Here is a 23,388-nt window from a genome sequence, read left to right on the forward strand (position 1 = left end):
TACAATTAATAACCATTGCTATAAATGCTAAAAATCCAATCTTACTGACAATTAACACAGTCCACTACTTTCCCCAATACTACACATTCCTTTGTCTCATGCCCTTCTGCACATTTTTCACACCTTGGACCCTTCCTTCTACAAACTGCTGCCACATGCCCATAAGCTTGACAACTGTAACATTTTAATGTATTCGGCACGTACAGCATAACTCATATATCCTAACTTCACTTTGTCAGGCTTCAAAACTCAAAAGAACAGACAAGGACTCTTCTGTTTCCCCACTCTCACCACCCTATCTGTGTCGCATCAAACGACAAGCATCACATAAACCGGGAATCTTTGCCCCCTAACATTTACAGTGGGGCAAAAAAGTATTTAGTCAGCCACCAATTGTGCAAGTTCTCCCACTTAAAAATATGAGAGAGGCCTGTAATTGTCATCATTGGTACACCTCAACTACGACAGACAAAATTTGAAAAAAAATCCAGAAAATCACATTGTAGGATTTTTTATGAATTTATTTGTAAATTATGGTGGAAAATAAGTATTAGGTCACCTACAAACAAGCAATATTTCTGGCTCTCACAGACCTGTAACTTCTTCTTTAAGAGGCTCCTCTGTCCTCCACTCGTTACCTGTATTAATGGCACCTGTTTGAACTTGTTATCAGTATAAAAGACACCTGTCCACAACCTCAAACAGTCACACTCCAAACTCCACTATGGCCAAGACCAAAGAGCTGTCAAAGGACACCAGAAACAAAATTGTAGACCTGCACCAGGCTGGGAAGACTGAATCTGCAATAGGTAAGCAGCTTGGTTTGAAGAAATCAACTGTGGGAGCAATTATTAGGAAATGGAAGACATACAAGACCACTGATAATCTCCCTCGATCTGGGGCTCCACGCAAGATCTCACACCGTGGGGTCAAAATGATCACAAGAAGGTGAGTAAAAATCCCAGAACCACACGGGGGGACCTAGTGAATGACCTGCAGAGAGCTGGGACCAAAGTAACAAAGCCTACCATCAGAAACACACTATGCCGCCAGGGACTCAAATCCTGCAGTGCCAGACGTGTCCCCCTGCTTAAGCCAGTACATGTCCAGGCCCGTCTGAAGTTTGCTAGAGAGCATTTGGATGATCCACAAGAAGATGGGGAGAATGTCATATGGTCAGATGAAACCAAAATATAACTTTTTGGTAAAAACTCAACTCGTCGTGTTTGGAGGACAAAGAATGCTGAGTTGCATCCAAAGAACACCATACCTACTGTGAAGCATGGGGGTGGAAACATCATGCTTTGGGGCTGTTTTTCTGCAAAGGGACCAGGACAACTTATCCGTGTAAAGGAAAGAATGAGTGGGGCCATGTATTGTGAGATTTTGAGTGAAAACCTCCTTCCATCAGCAAGGGCATTGAAGATGAAACGTGGCTGGGTCTTTCAGCATGACAATGATCCCAAACACACCGCCCGGGCAACGAAGGAGTGGCTTCGTAAGAAGCATTTCAAGGTCCTGGAGTGGCCTAGCCAGTCTCCAGATCTCAACCCCATAGAAAATCTTTGGAGGGAGTTGAAAGTCCGTGTTGCCCAGCAACAGCCCCAAAACATCACTGCTCTAGAGGAGATCTGCGTGGAGGAATGGGCCAAAATACCAGCAACAGTGTGTGAAAACCTTGTGAAAACGTTTGACCTCTGTCATTGCCAACAAAGGGTATATAACAAAGTATTGAGATAAACTTTTGTTATTGACCAAATACTTATTTTCCACCAGAATTTGCAAATAAATTCATGAAAAATCCTACAATGTGATTTTCTGGATTTTTTTTGTCATTTTGTCTGTCATAGTTGAAGTGATGTTGATGAACTTGCACAATTGGTGGCTGACTAAATACTTTTTTGCCCCACTGTATATCTACTGCTACCCCAGTTATCACTCCTTTCATTGGTGCCCTTTTCTTGAGAACGAAATAATTAACTTTTATTGCCCCCATTCGTTTTACTTCGAGCGCATTCTTCCTCTGCCCAACAGAGACACAAACAATTATCACTAGACGAATTCTAGTTACACTCATCGATTCCACATGACCCAACTCTTTTTTCACCCACTGTGAAACCACAAATGGATCAGCCAAAAGGCAAGAGTCCACTTTTTCCATAAACTTCACTCCTACTGTCACAGACTCTTCTTCATCCTTATCCTCGGTGCATACCTCAGTCTCTGATAACTTTACTGCACCTACCACCTCCGATACTTCACCCTCATTCACTTCCATTTCTCCTCCTGTCTTCAGCTCCCTCTGCTTGCACTTTCTACCATTCTTCTTTGACAAACCATCTCCCTTTCTCCCACTATTTTTATCCGACTCAAGCTCACCCTCTTCTTCCCTCACTCTCTTAGACCTTTTCTCCCTCTCTTTTTCCCTCCATTCCTTCTGCGTTTTCCAAGTACACGCCTCGTTATGATAATACGGCCGCTCCATCCCTGACACCCATCTTGTACTTGCTTTCTCTAAGGACTCCATTTTCCCTTGTGGAGTTCTGCTCATGTCCCCAATAACATGCCTGCAACAACGCAGCTGGGCCTTCCAACCTTCCAATACAATTCACACCAGTCCGCTTCTTCGGAAATCTCCCACTAGCAAAGCCAGGAAGTAACAACCTTTTGGGGATGACAACCTTCCAAATGCTATTTGAAAGATCCTGCTCAAAATAAATACTTTTCCCGACAATAAATCTACATGTGTATTTATTTATTTTATTTATTTTTCCCGTTTCAATGATTGAATATCATGCATTTATTATAACAAATAATTATGACTATACACTATTTTATTGTTCACATGTGAATTGACTTTCAAACTTTTTATCCTCATATGTTGACCCATATCATTTTACTGTATATACTTTGCACTGGTGTAAACCCATGCTAAATGTGTCTCAAAGTGTTCTGTGGTTCTCCTTGCTTGTTGGCCTTTGGGCTTCAAACTAGTACAGAAACAGCGTTCCTAAGTATTGCAGTAGTTTTCCAGGTCATAGTAGTTTCAGTAGCCCCTCTTTAACAATCTGTGGCCCTTATCTCTCTCCATTTCTCCCCCTCATCATTCTCCAGCATCACCCTGGTTCGCATTTGGAAAGGGACTGGTGGGAGGAGCTATAGTAGGATGGGCTCATTGTAATGGCTGGAATGGAATTGATGGAATGGAGGCAAACATGTTATCCATTAATTCCATTCCAGCCATTACAATGAGCCTGTACTCCTATAGCTCCTCCCACCAGGCTCCACTGGATGATACCTGTTAGGGTTGAAAACAGGGTACCCAGTTACACAGAAACAGGCACTTACAGACACATAGACACACACAATAGAGACACACACACACAAAGTTATGCAGACCTATGTTGTCCTCTCTGACCGGTCTCCCATGCTGGTAGAACAGCCCCTTCCCTCCACAGACCAACAGCAGAGCTTCGACCAGCTGGATTCCACACAGATTGCGGTTCCCGAACTCCCACACAGGGACGGCAGAGGGAGCAGGCACAGGGCCAGGACAGGGAGACCAAGGAGGCGCATCCAGCTGCTACAGAGGAGGAGTACAGAGTAGAGAGGAGCAACATGATGGGGGTTTGTGAGAGAGATAAATTAAAGGAAGGTTGGAAGAAGGGAGAGAGGGATTTAGGGAGAGAGAGAGAGAAAGAAAGAAAGACAAAGGACTAGCTAGATAGATGACAGAACAAGAGAGGAAGGGATGGAGAGGAACAATTTGTTAGTAAGAAGAGACAGAAAAAAAAGAAGAAGAAAGAAAGAGTAAAAAAAATGAAGTAACCCAGCACAGAAAGGCAGAGAGAGCGAAAGAGAGAGAGAGAGGTGAGATTGAGGGTGAGCGACAAATGCTAAGAAGAAAAAAGTTGCTGTGAATTCAAAGACGGAAATGCAAGTACAGTTTTGAGTACAGTTTTAACATAGAGTTAACTGGCTGTCAGGGCTTTTACTTTCAATGCCAGCTCAGTCTGTGAGTCCCTCTATGTGCTCATGTAGACACCCAAAGATGATTTGCTCCTCTCCAACCTTTCGTGTTTCTGTTGTGTCATCAATATGTATCCCTTACCTCCCTATTCTCTCGCCCTCTCTCTCTCACACACACACTAACACATATTTCTATTTTTAACTCTGTTTTGTTGGAAAATAACCAGAAAGTAAGCATTTCACTGTTAGTCTATAACGGTTGTTTGCAAAGCATGTGACAAATACAGTTTCATTTGATTTGACACACACACACACACACACACACACACACACACACACACACACACACACACACACACACACACACACACACACACACACCCATTCTATCTATCTACTGCACATTAACTAATGCATCATGCTGTCTGGCTGAGCAAGACGACAAGTACATTAGACTGTCTAGTTTGAGAAACAGACGCCTCACAAGTCCTTAACTGGCAGCTTCATTAATTAGTACCCGCAAAACACCAGTCTCAACTTCAACAGTGAAGACGCGACTCCGGAATGCTAGCCTTCTAGGCAGAGTTCCTCTGCCCAGTGTCTGTGTCCTTTTGCCCATCTTAATCTTTTCTTCTTATTGGCCAGTCTGAGATATGGCTTTTTCTTTGCAACTCTGCCTTCACAACAAATCCATTATTTATTTTAGACAGGTCTAAAGAAGCATAATATGAAGAAAAATGTAGTCTATTTCAGAAGAACAGAATAGCATACTCTGAGTTGTCCTTATGTTAGGTCCTGATCTGTCTATGCCAAATGGCTGTGAGCTACACTAGTTCATTTAGTAGACAAGATTTGCTTAGAATTCCTTGCCATTATTTTACATTTTTTCATATTATGAAGAATACAATTAGAATAAAATAGAATCAGAATAAAATATAATCAGAATAAAATAAAGGATATTTTCTCAGAACGATTTGAGGGAGTGCTAATATGCGGCTATTCTGTGTTGAGTGGTTAACAAAGAAATAGGTACACATATATGCTTAATTTAGAGTTGTTAATGTAACTTTAGTTGTTTTACAAACGTTGGGCTATATGTTTGGATTTTTAATACATTGTAATTGCATGATTGCATGATTGCATGATGCGACACAAATTCAGATTTGAAAAAAGTTCCTTGAACGGCATGAGCTCTGCTTTGTTTTTCTGCGCAGGCTGTACACACTACATCAGTCTCTCATTCACAATTTGACAAACACTTATCGGTTGATGTTACTCTTTAATAACAGACCCCAAAGCAAAACAGTGGGAGAAAAATAGGTTTGTTCAAAGAGGACAAATCATAGATGTTATGCTGAGAGATATATGTTCATTCTCCTCTGTCCTCAGTGATTCTCTCCTCAGTGATTCTCTCCACAGAACAAAGGACAGGATGTAGTTTTATAACCCAACCCTAGCCTGTGGTTGATCAATTAGAATTATTTGCAATAAAACTGGGCCAATGGCCAAATAACAAGTATCCTATTTCAGGCTCAATGTATAGACAAATTCCTCCCATGTCTCTGACCCATTGTTCATTAATTCCCTATTACAGAAGAAAACACTATTTCCATTGATCGTTAGTAGTCTATTGACTTTTAGTCCTCTTGACCTTTAGTCCTCTTGACCTTTAGTCCTCTGTGTTGTGTATTTATCTTCAAAATATTCTTACACACTTGATAATGCCTCAAATTTCACGGCGGCATCCCCTTTCTGTGGCCGTAATGCACCCTAAGAAAATCCATGCCATTTGCGACCAGTGGCTGTTGTGCCCTTGGCCCAGAGTGCTGTGTTGTGCCCTTATCCCTGAGTGCTGCACGCTCTGAAGCACCTCTCACTCACATGGCTCTCCATCACGTGATCGGGTCTTTCTCATAGGCTACAAGTGAAGACAGACACATCGGGGATGCAACTGCGGGTATCCTTATCCAATTCTGAGGTGCATATGGAAGATATTGAAAGAACTGTCCACATTTACTTTTCGTCAGCCAACAAGATGAGTAGGCTTAACAAACAGCAAAAGCACTAGCCTATGTCAATCTACTATCCCCCATAGTACAAAAGTTGACCTATTCTATTCTGTGCGAGAAATTAATATTCCAAACATAGTCTGGGACAGTTGAGGATATGATAGATCCCAAATGATACAATACAACCACCAGCATAAAAAAAAAACTTTTTTACGCATGTGTGGCTGACCCAACAAATGAGAATGTTTAGCTTAAAATGTTGATAACCTATTATGCTATTTGTTCACATTACGTAAGCAGCAATGCTCACATGGCAGTAGGCTATAAGCGCGAATGTTCCATTAGCAGGAAACACCATTATCAAATGCGATTATGCATGTAATGCTTTTATTATGAAGGTGCATTTTTATGGTGAAAATTATCTTCCCCAAACTTGAAACTCACGCGCTAATTACACTGTATGTATGCCAGTTAGGCTCTACAACCCTCATAAAGCGGATTAATGTGCGTAATTTTAAGAAGTTATTTGGCCACTTTAGTTGTGATACAAACCTTATCAAATCATATAGACCTATGGGCTAGGCTACATGAGGTATATGCAAAAAATATTGTCACCAATCAGACTATTCTTGATTTAATCTTGTCTTTACATATACTAAATAATATATGTGTGAAATAAGTTTAGATTTAGAATGGACCATTATCATGCACCTGTCTCCAGGATGTTTTTCCCATGATTCATTTTCATGCCAGACAGGTAGGCAAAACTCCTGTTGTAAAGAGAAGCACTGAAGTTACAAAATGTCTTCTTTAGTCAAAAAGCATTAGGGTCAACTCCGTGCTTGTGCTCCTTCTGTCGCTTGTGCTCCTTCTGTCGCTTGGGCTCCCGTCGTTTGGGCTCCCGTCGCTTGGGCTCCCGTCTCTTTGGCTTCCGTCTCTTGGGCTTCCGTCGTTTGAGCTTCCGTCTCTTTGGCTTCCGTCGCTTGGGCTCCCGTCTCTTTGGCTTCCGTCTCTTTGGCTTCCGTCTCTTGGGCTTCCGTCGTTTGGGCTCCCGTCTCTTTGGCTTCCGTCTCTTTGGCTTCCGTCTCTTGGGCATCTGTCGTTTGGGCTCCCATCGCTTGGGCTCCCGTCTCTTTGGCTTCCGTCTCTTTGGCTTCCGTCTCTTGGGCTTCCGTCTCTTTCCATTATTTCAGGTGCTGTGGTCTGAAACAATGTAACTGAGTGTTAAAACTCATTGGACTAGTAACATTTATATGAGGGGCACAGTCAGCTCGTGCTCTCTCACACCATTTGGGCACACAGAGCTCTTTCTGTTTTTCTGCGATTCTCTTCTTCTCTGGAGACAGACGCGTCAATTTTGACAAGTAACGTTACAGAAGGAGAAGGTTACCTAGCATTATGGGCGGCAGGTAGCCTAGTGGTTAGAGCGTTGGACTTGTAAACGAAAGGTTGCAAGATTGAATCCCCGAGCTGACAAGGTAAAAATATGTCGTTCTTCCCCTGAGCAACGTAGTTAACCCACTGTTCCTAGGCCGTCATTGAAAATAAGATTTGTTCTTATTACTGACTTGACTAGTTAAATTAAAAAAATGGGATAGTGGTGAAGTAAACAAACATGGCTGTACCCATGAAGTAGACCCGTTGACAGCTTAATAGGTTGTATAGTTACTAATGTATAGTTAGGCATAACTTGCATGTCATAGCTACTGCTGTTACTTCGCTAATGTTTTGCTTCTAGGCTAAACATCCAGCTGTTGTGTTAGCGAGCTAGGACAAGGAGGCCAATGGATTCTGGGCAAATAGATGCTCGTTGTCTTCTGAGCTATAAATAATTTAGGTTCTTCTAGGGTATCTGGTATAAATGTGCACCTACTTGTCACAACTCTTAAAAGAGGCAGGTCTTCGAAAGCCAACTTTCTTCTCCCTTTCAAACTGAACTGGAACAACAGTCTGGTGGTCCCAATGTGACCTATCCTCCTCCTCAGTCTTCCCCACTGTGCTGGACCCATACATACTGAGATATACTAGTCGAGTAATTGAGAATTTGATTACTGGTATGTCTGACAGAAACAATGAAAAAGATGTGACCTACAGTAGTAGCCAGAGGTGGGACCAAGTCATTGTTTTACAAGTCACAAGTAAGTCTCAAGTCTTAGCACTCAAGTCCCAAGTCAAGTCCCAAGTCAAGACAGGCATGTCTGAGTCAAGTCTAAAGTCAAGACCATCAAGTCAAGTCTCAAGTCCTAAACTTTGAGTTGAGTCCTAAACAAGTCATAATGTGCTCTTCACCAAATGTAATACCATTTCATATTTTTAACAAGAGTAACAGTTAGTATATTACATTTATGCAAATCATGAATGCTTTTAAACATCGATATATTTATTACTTTCCAAATAAACGTTATATTTCCATGGAAATACATGGGTAGCCATGAGACACCCCCTGTTACGGAGTCTAGTTGATAGGTAATCGACTAGCCGGACTGTTCCCCGGACTTCATGTGTAGGGATTTGTACAATGCACAAACAAGGCTATTGAACCTGACATTGGTGTCTGTCTTTATTCCTTTATCCAACATATCATACTGAAACATGGTATAAGAAGTGGCTCGGAAAACACACGTTTGTTATTTTTGTAGCTAAGTACAGTATAGACGCAGTTACGTTCCATATGCGAACACACGCCGTTTCCTACTCACAACAGTGATCACCTCGTTGTTAACTGGCTAGCTAGCATCACTACCTACTTCGATGACTGAAGGCAAAGAAATCTCATATTCCATTGCTATGGCAGCGAACATTCCACCACCAAATCCCATGGTTCTCACAGGGGACTGGAATACTAATTGGGACAACTTCAGGGATGAATTCGAGGACTAAGCCTGGGGACCGGTCTACATGAGAAACGCAACGAGGTACAAGCTGCAACTCTGAGGAGTTTAATGAGCAGCGAATGCAGGCATATCTACCGGCACAATCTCACCCTCACAGCACGACAACAGTGTGATGCAAAGGCTATTTTGGATGCATTGGAGAATTACTTCAAACCCGCCAGAAACGTAATTTACGAGCGGTTCGTTTTCGGAAGCTGCAAACAGGAAGAGTCAGTTCACAACTTTGTAACCCGTTTGAGAGAGAAATCCGCCACTTGTGAATACGGAGGATTGAAAAATGAATTGATTCGTGACAAAATAGTGCTGGGAATTGCAAATGAGGATACACGCCGGCGTCTACTGAGAGAGAGAGACTTAACATTAGTAAATGCCATCGAAATGTGCCGCACTGTTGAAGTCACTGACATGAGAATGAGAGCAATGGAAATCGAAACCCCATGCTCCGACGTTGATACTGTTCACGCTGTTGCTAGGCAGACATTCACACTGAACCAATCGAGGCAGAGCAATTCACCACGAACGGTGAACACAGAGAGCCCCGTAGCATGTAAATACTGTGGGAATACACACACACGTGGCCCTGCCTACGGAAAACCATGCAGAGCTTGTGGAACTAATAATCCTTTTGCAAAAGTGTGTCTCAAAAGCAAAAGAAGGGTGAGTGAGGGCAAGATTCAATGTGTTGATGATGTCACTCAATGTTCAGAGCTGAACAGTGAAAGTGACATTTACTTGCATGAATCCATTGGGGCTGTACACTCAAGAGGGAAGAAATGGTTTGTGACACTACGATTACACAACAAGCAACAACGTCAACTGGATTCTGGTGCTACAGTGCCTTGCGAAAGTATTCGGCCCCCTTGAACTTTGCGACCTTTTGCCACATTTCAGGCTTCAAACATAAAGATATAAAACTGTATTTTTTTGTGAAGAATCAACAACATGTGGGACACAATCATGAAGTGGAACGACATTTATTGGATATTTCAAACTTTTTTAACAAATCAAAAACTGAAAAATTGGGCGTGCAAAATTATTCAGCCCCTTTACTTTCAGTGCAGCAAACTCTCTCCAGAAGTTCAGTGAGGATCTCTGAATGATCCAATGTTGACCTAAATGACTAATGATGATAAATACAATCCACCTGTGTGTAATCAAGTCTCCGTATAAATGCACCTGCACTGTGATAGTCTCAGAGGTCCGTTAAAAGCGCAGAGAGCATCATGAAGAACAAGGAACACACCAGGCAGGTCCGAGATACTGTTGTGAAGAAGTTTAAAGCCGGATTTGGATACAAAAAGATTTCCCAAGCTTTAAACATCCCAAGGAGCACTGTGCAAGCGATAATATTGAAATGGAAGGAGTATCAGACCACTGCAAATCTACCAAGACCTGGCAGTCCCTCTAAACTTTCAGCTCATACAAGGAGAAGACTGATCAGAGATGCAGCCAAGAGGCCCATGATCACTCTGGATGAACTGCAGAGATCTACAGCTGAGGTGGGAGACTCTGTCCATAGGACAACAATCAGTCGTATATTGCACAAATCTGGCCTTTATGGAAGAGTGGCAAGAAGAAAGCCATTTCTTAAAGATATCCATAAAAAGTGTTGTTTAAAGTTTGCCACAAGCCAACTGGGAGACACACCAAACATGTGGAAGAAGGTGCTCTGGTCAGATGAAACCAAAATTGAACTTTTTGGCAACAATGCAAAACTTTATGTTTGGCGTAAAAGAAACACAGCTCATCACCCTGAACACACCATCCCCACTGTCAAACATGGTGGTGACAGCATCATGGTTTGGGCCTGCTTTTCTTCAGCAGGGACAGGGAAGATGGTTAAAATTGATGGGAAGATGGATGGAGCCAAATACAGGACCATTCTGGAAGAAAACCTGATGGAGTCTGCAAAAGACCTGAGACTGGGACGGAGATTTGTCTTCCAACAAGACAATGATCCAAAACATAAAGCAAAATCTACAATGGAATGGTTCAAAAATAAACATATCCAGGTGTTAGAATGGCCAAGTCAAAGTCCAGACCTGAATCCAATCGAGAATCTGTGGAAAGAACTGAAAACTGCTGTTCACAAATGCTCTCCATCCAACCTCACTGAGCTCGAGCTGTTTTGCAAGGAGGAATGGGAAAAAATTTCAGTCTCTCGATGTGCAAAACTGATAGAGACATACCCCAAGCGACTTACAGCTGTAATCGCAGCAAAAGGTGGCGCTACAAAGTATTAAATTAAGGGGGCTGAATAATTTTGCATGCCCAATTTTTCAGTTTTTGATTTGTTAAAAAAGTTTGAAATATCCAATAAATGTTGTTCCACTTCATGATTGTGTCCCACTTGTTGTTGATTCTTCACAAAAAAATACAGTTTTATATCTTTATGTTTGAAGCCTGAAATGTGGCAAAAGGTCGCAAAGTTCAAGGGGCTGAATACTTTCGCAAGGCACTGTACATGCAACGTAATGAGCTACAAAGACAAAATCAATCTGGCACCTGACACACATCGATTGCCCAGCGATACTAGACTAAAGCTGTACTCAGGAGAGCTCGTGAGCTCTATGGGCACCTTTGAGACCGAATGTGTTATTCGGGAACGCAAACACAAGCTGGAGTTTGAGATTGTAAAAACCAGTCAACATCCTCTCCTCTCAGGCTCTACATGCGAACGCCTGGGACTGATGCAGTTCACTGTACCAAATGACCTGCACATTGTGGATCATGTCCAGCATGGACCCCTGTCCAAAGAACAACTACTCAGCAGATATGACAATGTATTCAACATGCCCGTTGAATCTGTGCCTGGGGAGGTACACTTTGAAGTGGATGAGAGCATCACTCTAGTCCAGTGTGCTCCTCACAATGTGCCCATTGCAATGAAAGTGGCTGTGAAGGCCCAGCTGGACAAGTATGAGGCCGATGGCCACATGACACCTGTGACTGAACCAACTGACTGGATCAGCAATATGGTCATAGTGAAAAAAACAGAGAAGCTGAGGGTCTGCATCGACCCAAAGCATCTGAACCAAGCACTGAAACGATCCCACTACATCGTGCCGACACTAGAGGATGTCCTCTATAAGCTTCCCAAGGCCAGGATTTTCACCTTGGTGGATGCCCAAGATGCATTCCTTCAATGCAAACTGGATGAAGAAAGCAGCTTCATGACTACCTTCTGGACCCCCTGGGGTCGGAAACGCTGGCTCAAGCTCCCGTTTGGTGTCTCAGTGGCACCTGAGATATACCAACGTAAGCAGCACGAGTTACTGGCTGGGCTCAAGGGCATTGAACCCATCGCCGATGATGTCCTGATCGTAGGCTGTGGTGACACAGACGAAGAGGCAGAACGCGACCACCATGTGAAGCTCCTGGCACTGATGGAGCGCTGCCGATCAGTTGAGCTTCGCCTTAGCCTGAAGAAGCTGCAGTTTAAGGTGAAAGACGTCCACTTCCATGGCCACATTCTCTCGGCAAAAGGCCTGAAGCCGGACCCAGACAAGGTCAGAGCGATCCTCGACATGCCAAACCCGTCTGATGCAAAAGGAGTACAGCGTCTCATCGGCTTTGCAAACTATCTTGCAAAGTTCATGCCACACCTATCAGCAGTCTGTGAGCCTCTGCGCCGGTTACTGGACAAAAACACACCATGGCACTGGCTACCCAAGCACGAGGCCGCAGTGCAGGAGATGATATCTCTGGCTTCATCCATGCCAGTGTAGCGCTACTATGACATCACGAAGCCTGTCACAATCCAGAGCAACTCCAGCCAAAGGGGACTTGGATGCTGCCTTATGCAGGAAGGCCAGCCCGTTGCGTTTGCCTCGAGAGCGCTCACCCCCACCGAACAAAACTATGCACAAATTGAGAAAGAGTGCCTCAGCATCGTCTTCTCCTGCCAGTGATTCCATCACTACTTATATGGGCGAGACCTGGTCATCGCTGAAACTGACCATAAACCACTGCCATTGCCATATTCAGTAAACCTCTCCTCAACGCGCCCAAGAGGCTTCAAAGCATGCTCCTGACTCTGCAAAACTACAGCCTGAAGGTCATTTACAAGCCAGGACCAGAGATGTACATCAGCGACACACTGAGCAGGGCAACAACACAATGTACAGGCAGAGGCACTGTCTATCAGCGGCAGGCCATCTGTTCGCTACAGCAGGAACAACAAGATGTTCAACAGATCAATCAGGCAGACTACTTAAACGTCACAGATCACCGCCTAGCCCAGATAAGGCAGCACACTGACAAGGACGAACAACTACAGTCACTGAAGTCCATGGTTCTCGCAGGTTGGCCATACCTGAAAGAGGAGACACCTTTCACAGTGAGAGAATACTGGACCTTTCGAGATGAGATCAGCGTGCAAAATGGCGTCTTGTTCAGAGGTCAGAAGGTCATTATTCCCAAATCACTACGTCCAGAGATGCTTACCCGAATACACTCCGCCAGGCTCGTGAAACATTATACTGGCCAAACATGCAAGCAGAAATTAAAGACTTTGTCAGCAACTGTACCACATGCAACGAGTACACTCATGAACAGCAAAAGGAAACCATGATGTCACACGAACTGCCCACAAGGTCCTGGCAAATCGTCAGCATGGACTTATTCAGCCACAGACAAAATGACTATCTTCTCATCGTTGATCACTACTCTGACTTTTGGGAAATTGAACTGCTCCCTGACTTGTTTGCAGAGACAGTCATAAAGCGCTGCAAGGCGCAGTTTGCAAGGCAAGGTCAGCCTGACAAGGTAATCACGGACAATGGCCCACAATTCACTGCACAGTTCAAGCATTTCGCCTCAGAATGGGAGTTTGACCACGTGACCTCCTCTCCAAGACACCCAAAAGCAAATGTCAAGGCAGAATCAGCTGTCAAGATTGCAAAAAACCTGTTAAGCAGGGCCTTGCGCGACAGCAACGACCCATGGAAAGCGATCTTACAGTGGAGGAACACACCCACCGAAAACATGGACAGCAGCCCAGCACAACGCCTTCTGTCTAGACGTCTGAAGACTACCATCCCCGTAGCTAACAAGCTACTTGAGCCCTGCGTCATTGTTGGCGTCACGAACAAACTGCGTCACAGAAAGCAGCTCGCTAAGTGCTTCTACGACTGGACTGCTCGAGACCTACCAAAGCTGGAGGTGGGTGAAACGATAAGGATGAAACCGCTGCCGGGAGACCACACAGGACTTTGGAGGCTGGGCGCATGCCTGCAGAGAGTTGCACCACGTTCTTACCTGGTGGATGTTGGTGGCTCCCTCTATCATCGCAATCGGGTGGATCTGCGCGTAGCAGAGCAGACAAACCAAAACACGCCATACACTCACCTAGATGAGCTGGATCACAGTCCAGGCCTAAGGGTAAGGGGCGCAGAATTGAGACATGGGCAAACTGAAGGTGAGGCTTCTACCCCACCAAGCTCTCCAGCTCGTGCCCCTAATCCTACCCCCGTCAGAGCCAATACTTACTCACAGGTGGGTCGGCTGTGCAAGCCACCGGACAGGCTTACTCTGTAAGCAAGGGACTGTTAACTTGCCCTCGGTTAATTAAAATATATTTTCTTAAATAATTAAATTAAATTAAAAAAGGAAGATGACAACTGAAGTAAAAAGAAAATGTAATGTTTTTTCTATTGTTATGACCTGACTGTTAAGAACTTAATGTTATGCCTTTATGTTTGCACTTTCTATTGAAAAGGATGATGTTACGGAGTCTAGTTGATAGGTAATCGACTAGCCGGACTGTTCCCCGGACTCCATGTGTAGGGATTTGTACAATGCACAAACAAGGCTATTGAACCTGACATTGGTGTCTGTCTTTATTCCTTTATCCAACATATCATACTGAAACACCCCCCCAATAGTGATCGACTATCAAGGATGGCTATGGGGCGCAATCGGGCGATGTAGGCTTGTACACAATCGCCCAACCTTAACACACGCACACTCTCTCTCTGTGTGGTTACAGTAGGCTAATGTATGTCAATGGCTTTAGGAACAGCAGTAACATCAGGCAGGATTTAGGCTTCCAACTGCCTAGCCAGTTGTATCTCAATCTTGGGTACAATGATCACGTTCCCGCATTGACTGACTGTGTGGAGGCTCATTGATTTAACATTACGTTATACATTATACACATTATACACTACATTATACACTAGTAAAGTAATAAAATATATAGCTGTTGGCTATATTAGCCACGACTCTTTGTGCAGTTTCAAATGTTGAACAAATTTGGAAGTTGTTGCGCCTTCTTCCCGCATGTTTTGCAAGTTGCAATCCATTTTTTGTTGATACAGTGTGGACTTTATATCCGAAAATACTAATTTTGGATATCATCTTTCCAAGGGCTCCATCTGAATTCACCCGCCGACGTTCCTCTGCACTGCCACGCACAAATTTTTCTCAGCGGGCACAATTTGATTGGCTGCTGTCCGATTCAATAATGTTAAATGAAGACTAATGTTAAATGAAGAGTTGATGCACTGCACACCTCTTTAATAGCATCGTTTTTAATATTTGGACTTGGGGAGGGTATCAAATCCAAGTCAAGTCACGAGTCATTGGTGTTAAAGTCAAAGTCGAGTTGCAAGTCATCATATTTGTGACTCGAGTCCAACTCATGTGACGACTCCACACCTCTGGCAGTAGCCCTATAACCCTTTATCAGCAGGTGTTAATCTTTCTGTGTTGAAGAAGTACTTGCAGTGAAAACATAAAAATTGTTTGCGAAAATTCTCCTCTGTTGAGATCCGCTTACACAGTAGCTTCAGGTCAGCCACAGAGTCTAACGGTGATGGCAGAATGTTGAGGTCCTCAGCTGTGGTCGATGGCCTTGTAGCATTAAGGAGCCTCAATTGCTCTTGCTGGATCTCATGTATAATGTCTAGCTTCATCAGTACCTTTGTCTGGAAGGCTTAGCAAGACAACATCATTGATTAGAACGTCGATATAATTGGGTCCTAGACAAGCTGTTTTAGGATTAAAGGGGAATTGCTATTTTGACCAATGCACTGTTAAATCAGAGATGAACATGTACAGTACTAACAAGACATCATTACAATTATCTCCTGAGACGGCACGGCACTTGAGGATGCAGATTCCTTTTGTTAGAGACATATGAGGATAGATAGGAGGTTTTAGTGTAAAGCAATTCATTCTTAACAGTGCATTGTGACATTTCAGAAAAACAACGGTTTTGGTTGAGGGGAAAATTAGAGAGGGATGTGTTGATACTGTTAGGCACTACTTAGGGAGGTTGACTATGTACTGTAACAGATATGCAAAATTCTTACTGGATGCTGCAGGTAGCCAACTATTGTCTTGTAGGCCTGTAGGAAGTTGTATAAGATAAAACTTAGGTATGTGAATTCAATATGCTTGGCATTTATGTTGTTCCAGGAGTTTCCAATTGATTTACCTGATAAGATTCAGCTTGGGGCAAAACTAAGCTGACAAAATGTAACAAATAGGCTACATATTTCAAATATTACATTCAATTCTATACATTACCCAAATGAAACATTTATCATCGTATGATCATACCCATTCACACAAAACACTTATAAATTGTTTTAGAATCATTGTGAGGTAAGACAGAATGTAAGCCTAACGATGCACTTTGGCTGCTCTACGAGTGGTCTGGATCACTAATAGGCAAACTACAGTGAGTGTCAATCATCAAATTATTGGAATGAGAAACAAAAAATATCAATAAATAATGTTTATGTTTATTCGATTACATATGCAGATGAAAAACATGAAGAACGATACATTTATCATTTTAAGTGTTGTCAGGAAACCATGACTATTAATTGGCCAAAACGTAAGGTGTAAGGGTTGAAATATTTGAATAATCAAATCATTATTCCATGTCGTTATTTAATATTTCCTTTTGACAATAAAAACTATAAACAAAACCATTCAAATAAACAAGTGTAACCAACTTTATATAGCCACCCAGGAGAAAGGCACACGGACACCCACACTTCAGGTTGACTTGGTTTTTATCCGAAGTAAAAGATATCAAACAGCAATGACAGGCATTGACAGGAAGATGACAGCCATATGTTCACTGCTCTCAGAATATCTCTCTCAGACTCAATCCACAAAGTGATCATATAGTATAAATGCGTTGTGTTTAGAAAATAACAAAAATACAGAAAAGCATACCTGCAGTAAAATATATCAAACAGTGATGACGGGCATTGACAGGACAGTCACAGCCACACGTTCACTGGTTAGGTAGGACTAAGGTTGCAAAGGGTCGGAAACATTCTGGTAAATTTCCGGAATTTTCCCAGACATCTTCCATGGGAAGTTTTACTTAATTCATCCAAAAAGTTAACTTATAACATTGAACCTTTTCTGTGGGATACACATAAGGCAATTCTAGGTCTTGTGGCATATTTTAGTTAAACTTATCCCCAATTCAATGGAATTGCACCCTCTGCATGCACAGTGTATTCTTCCATCATATTTTTATTTTTTATTTCACCTTTATTTAACCAGGTAGGATAGCTGAGAACAAGTTCTCATTTACTACTACGACCTGGCCAAGATAAAAAAAAGTAGTGCGACACAAACAAATATGTGCAGTGCACTCTTCCATCACATATTCAGCTGATTCTCAAGATCTTTCACACTAATGAGATGCTATTGAACCCACACTACTACACTGTCTGAGCCAAGGACTACATGCTTTCTGGTAAGTTTTGATTATAATACTGAGTGGGGTGAATATATTTTATACAACATACATGATTTTTTGTTAACTAGTAATAGTAGCCTTTACACAGCAAAGTGTTTCAATCCTTTCTAGCTTGTTAACAATTTCTAACTTGTTAACAATTAGTTTTTGCTACCATGTGGGTTTTAGCTTGCTTGAGCCTGCTAACTGAGGAGTGTTAATTCACCTGTTTCCATACATTTTAAAACATTTATCTTACAAAGGAGTTGTTTTAATCTAACTGCTTAACTATTTATCTGTACATGGAATTGTATTTGGTTCATTTTTACTCCTTTTTTTCTAATCTTTACAGGAAAATGCCATGTGCACTATCTGATGTGTGGAGACATTTCACTGCAGCTAATGTAGAAGGTAAAGCTGTGTACATTTGCAAATACTGTGCCAAATCATATGTGAAGAATGCAACAAAGATGCAGAATCATCTGGCCAAGTGCTTAAAGTTCCCTCAGCGCTCACAACAAGCAACCTCTGACAAAAGTCCCTATACTTCTATTTGAGGTGATAATGATGAATCAGGCACCTTATCGATAGCAACAGCTCATGGCCCTCCTGGAATCAGAATTTGTTTTGACTCACTGGAGGAACGAAGTCAGTGAAATGCTGATGAATGTCTTGCTCGAGCTTTGTATGCAACTGGTTCACATCTGATGCTCACAGGTAATGTGTATTGGAAGAGATTTCTGAATGTTCTTCGCCCACCACACTCCTCTCCAACCAGGCATGCTTTATCTACTAATTTGCTGGATGCAGAGTTCAAGTGAAGGTCAAGCAAATCATAGAGAAAGCAGACTGTATTGCAATCATCTCTGATGGGTGGTCGAATGTTCGTGGGCAAGGAATAATTAACTACATCTCCACCCCTCAACCAGTATCCTACAAGAGCACAGACACACCGGTCTCTACATTGCAAATGAGCTGAAGGCAGTCATCAACGACTTTGGACCACAGAAGGTATTTGCACTGGTGACAGACAATGCTGCAAACATGAAGGCTGCTTGATCTAAAGTGGAGGAGTCCTACCCTCACATCACACCCATTGGCTGTGCTGCTCATGCATTGAATCTGCTCCTCAATAACATCATGGCACTGAAAACAATGCATATACTCTACAAGAGAGCCAAGGAAATGGTTAGATATGTGAAGGGTCATCAAGGTATAACAGCAATCTACCTCACCAAGCAAAGTCAGAAGAATAAGAGGACCACATTGAAGCTGCCCAGCAACACCTGTTGGGGTGGTGTGTCATCATGTTTGACAGTCTCCTGGAGGGGAAGGAGTCTCTCCAAGAAATGGCCACATCACAGTCTGACGATATGGACAGCCCCATCAAGGGGATCCTCCTGGATGATGTATTTTGGGAGAGAGTGGTAAGCAGCCTGAAACTCCTGAAACCTATAGCAGTAGCCATTGCACAGATTGAGGGAGACAATGCCATCCTGTCTGATGTTCAGACTCTGCTTGCAGATGTAAGATAAGAAATCCGTACTTCCCTGCACACTTCACTGTTGCTCCAAGCAGAGGAAACTCCAGATCTGAAATACATCAAAAAGTGTGAAGACTTAGAGTAAAATAACAATGGAGGAGACAGTCAGCAAGATGGCGGACTGAACACAGCTATGATAAAAACGTAATATGCAATATCGGTAAATTAGACTAAATATTAGCACTACACAATTTGGTGGGTAATAAACATCATCCTGGATAACAACACAAAACAAATTTTAAGTTTACAGAAATTTATCGACAAATATTTACGAAAACAAGCAACACCCAAACATGACGGAGCGTAAGACAGGGGAACCTATTTCAAAACGAAAAACGTGACTCTTCTACCGACACAGACAATTTCATATTTTCACCACCGGGAATGGTAAACCAATCTGTTAAAATCAATAAATGACCAACTGGGCATACTTGAACTAGTCAGTAAGGATATAAAAGAGTAGAAGGCAAGCCTCGAGATGAGTGATGAAAAAGCTGCATCATTGGAGAAAGACAAACAAGCTAAAAGGGACAGTCAATAAGATTGAAACCGAAGTTAGTGAACTTAAAAAGGAGAACATCGTTCTGAGAGAAGCCTTTCTTGACATACAGACTAGATCCATGAGAGAGAATCTGGTACTTACAGGTATCCAAGTGAAAGAAGGAGAAGTTCCTGAATCTGTAGTTAGAGAGTTCCTCCTTACAGCGCTTCAGATCCCACGTGAAGCTATCGACAAAATTAAACTTGAACGTGTACACCGCTTCGGACAGAGAGGGTAGAGGTATGAACGCCTAATCGTTGCCAAATTTGCTTTCTTTATATATCAAATAATGGTTAAAAGCCTAGGTAAAAGACATGCTGGCATGAAAATAGGCATGAATGACCAGTTCCCGAAGGAAATTGCAGAACGGTGTAAAGTTCTGTATCCAATTTTCAAGGAAACGCATAGCTCTCGTGGTGGATAAACTGTATATTGATAACCAGTTGTTCAGAGACACAAAGACTACTCCATGGCTATTTCAAAAATTACCAAGTTCTCATGGACGAGGCAAATAATGAAACATACAATTCTAGCCCTGTTATGGATTGTAATAATACAACAAAAAAATACAGCTTTTCTATCTATCTTCAAATAACTAATTGGAACACAAAAGTACTAATTCAACATGGAGATAAAAACAAAGTAAACAGAAGGCACAGTATGTGTGGATCGATGGTGTTGTGTGTGTTTTTTGGTGTTTGGGAAAGTGTGGCGTTGAGTGAGAAAGGAAATGGTGGCATATCCCAGAACCAATGTATTTCTGTGAGCAGGGGTTGTGAGAGAGCTTTCAATGTTGTACAGATGAGGGATGTACATTTTATAATGAATTATTATTATTTACTTATTGTCATATCATTGGGAACTACATTTTTATATATTTATGCTCCTATATTGATGGAACGGTCCACAACCCTATACCCAAGTAGGGTTGTCATCCCAATGCCCGGCAGACCACCCCCGACCCCATGGATCCCATAGCCCAGGAAAGACCGGGACCCATCCTTCGAAAAGAGCACACAGTGCCACCCACAGAAGAGAATCAGATCAACCGCCAAATGCATTTCAATCGCCCTCACCTCGATTTGTATTACATATAGCCATTTAAAAATTTAAAAAATACAAAAATATATATATATATAAAAATCCTGTTTATCTTATTTTCCATAGTTAGCTATTAATATTTGTAGTAATGTAGGCAATTTATGCAAAGGACTTTTACCTCTCACCAGTCTCGCCATTACCAAAATGACATTATGGCAAGCAATTATTATATTAGCAAACAATTATTGTGAATCCTCCTATATTGTCCATAACATATTTTACTCCCTCGCAACAGTTGTGGAATACACACACTCATACACACTCAACCCCTTTCCCCCACACTCAACAGTTGCACGATCCCAGAGCCCAACTTAAGAAAGGTCTTGATTTACGAATGCATATACAGTTGCAGCTGTATAAGAAGGCCTGCAAAACTGAACAAAAAAAATGGACAGAAATGGGAGATTTGAGATTTGATTAACCATTGTCACGTCCTTGACGGAGGTCAGATATACCCCCTTCCCCTGAAACACCCACAACATGGTCCCCCGTAGTGACCATATTCCCATGCATCTCTGTGCAGTCAGACCTTTGATTTTGTGCCACCAGGACCACAATAATATGCCCCCTCTGAATGTCTGAGTGTGACCCCCTCCACATGGGTTACTGCAGCTAGTGTTGCCAGCACTACCACTGCCTGGGTGGGGGCACCCCACTGGAATCCCTACCGGCCGTCAAGGTTCTCATTTTCAGCTTTGAGAATTTCCTTGTATATTATGCTCTCCCATATCAGGGGGCTTTGGCTTTGCAGGACCAACCCTGCCAAGCAGGCTCAGAATCTTGAGGGGTTGGTACTGCTCTAGGTCTCTGACCGTATTTTGTCTGTATACAGGCCGCTTACAGCAGGCCCATAAAACAGATGCGGACTTCTCCTTAGTATCTGGGTCATTCAGGTGGGTGTCTTGGGTTGAGGAGGGCTTTTAGCGGGTGGAATAGTGGGGACCAATTGGAGGTTTACTTAGTAGCAATGCAAAGATCATGGTACAGCTATATGGACACTCAATCATTATGTTACTTTTTAATGGTACGTTTACAAACATATATTTTGATAAATAGAATTGAAACTTGTGTCTCATTATGGTAATTGGTGAAATAAGCATAGCCAGTTATAATTGTAATGGCTTAGCAGATAATAAGAAAAGACGATCAGTATTTACCTGGCTAAAAGAGAAGGAATATAATATCTACTGTTTACAGGAAACTCGTTCAACAATGTTAGATTAACTTTTGTGGAAAAAAGACTGGGGGGGATGAAATATATTTCTCCCATGGGAAAAGAAATTCAAAAGGGTTGATGATATTAATTAACAGTAATTTTGATCCAAATGTGCAAATTGTCCAAACAGATCCTCAAGGTAGATGGATTACTGGACAATAAACAGATATGGCTTATTAACCTATACGGTCCAAATAATGATGATCCAAGCTTCTTTGAAAATATATATAAGAATTTATCAACCCGACACGGACACTAGACTCTATTATTATGGTGGGGGATTTTCACAAGATTTGAAATACCTCTATGGACTGGAAAGGAAATCACACTACAAACTATCACCCTCAGGCACTTAAGGAAATCATGAATGTCATGGATATATTGGAATTCGTGGATATATGGAGGCTTAAATACCCTGACCTAGTGAGATATACATGGCGGAGGCTTAATCAAGCTAGTCGTCTTGATTACTTTCTTATGTCATTTTCTCTGGCAACAAAAGTTTTTAAAGTGTTGATGTGATGGGGACAGAATGCGGTCGGATCATCACATAATTGGTATATATATTACTCTTACAGAATTTCCACGTGGACGAGGATATTGGAAATTGAATCAAAGCCTACTGGATGATAACTTGTTTATAACTAGGACAGAAGAATTTAGAACTGACTTTTTCTGACATAACATAGGTACAGCAGATCCCCTTATTGTATGGGACACTTTTAAAACGTGCCTTTAGAGGCCATGCAATTCCGTACTCATCTATAAAACAAAAGTAATTTAGCTCAAATGAGTCCATATTAGCAAAGGAAATTGAAGGACTAACAGTACAGTTAGATAGCAATTAAAACTGCACCATCGAGGCACAGAATATGTTAGAAGAAAAACAAAAAGAAATGGAGGAACTTATTCAAGAAAGATCCCGTGTAATATATTATAAAAATAAAGTGAACTGGATGGAATATGGGGGAAGAATGCACCAAATTCTTTTTCAATCTTCAACAGAAATGCTACCAAAAAATTGTAGTGAAACGTGTTACAAATGATGGAGTCACGCATGATTCACTGAATGATATTTTGAAAGAGGAAGTACTTTAAGAATGTTTTCTTTTCATTTCAGTCTCCTCCATCTCCACTAACCAAAGCTAATTGTATGGACTTTTTTCTTATTAATAATGTAAAATGAACATCCTATACAGAAATACTCATTGTGAAGGCCAAATTACAGAGGAGGAACTTCTGGATGCAATTAAAACCTTTAAGGCTGCGAAAACTCAATGTCTGGATGGCATACCAGTGAAGTTTTGATATACTCAGAGGACTATTATTAGCATGTTTTCACCACTTCATTATTACTGAAACAGGATCCAAGTGGTATATATAAAGCTCCAGTCCATTTAAAGTC

At 42.0% G+C, this 23,388-nt stretch overlaps 1 long non-coding RNA gene across 1 annotated transcript; it reads right to left on the reverse strand.

Annotated features, from left to right (window-relative positions):
• Nucleotides 1–16,815: 16,815 nt before the first annotated feature.
• On the reverse strand, nt 16,816–19,894 carry LOC149984038 (uncharacterized). The gene is made up of 2 exons (XR_016495303.1): nt 19,769–19,894; nt 16,816–19,174 (listed from the first exon to the last, which is right to left on the reverse strand). It is a non-coding gene; the product is annotated as an uncharacterized LOC149984038 (long non-coding RNA).
• Between the last annotated feature and the right edge of the window lie 3,494 nt (nt 19,895–23,388).

This window comes from Oncorhynchus mykiss, chromosome 4 (genome assembly GCF_057628025.1).
Source record: "Oncorhynchus mykiss isolate SJ-2025 chromosome 4, ASM5762802v1, whole genome shotgun sequence".
In the NCBI taxonomy this organism is placed as follows: domain Eukaryota; kingdom Metazoa; phylum Chordata; class Actinopteri; order Salmoniformes; family Salmonidae; genus Oncorhynchus; species Oncorhynchus mykiss.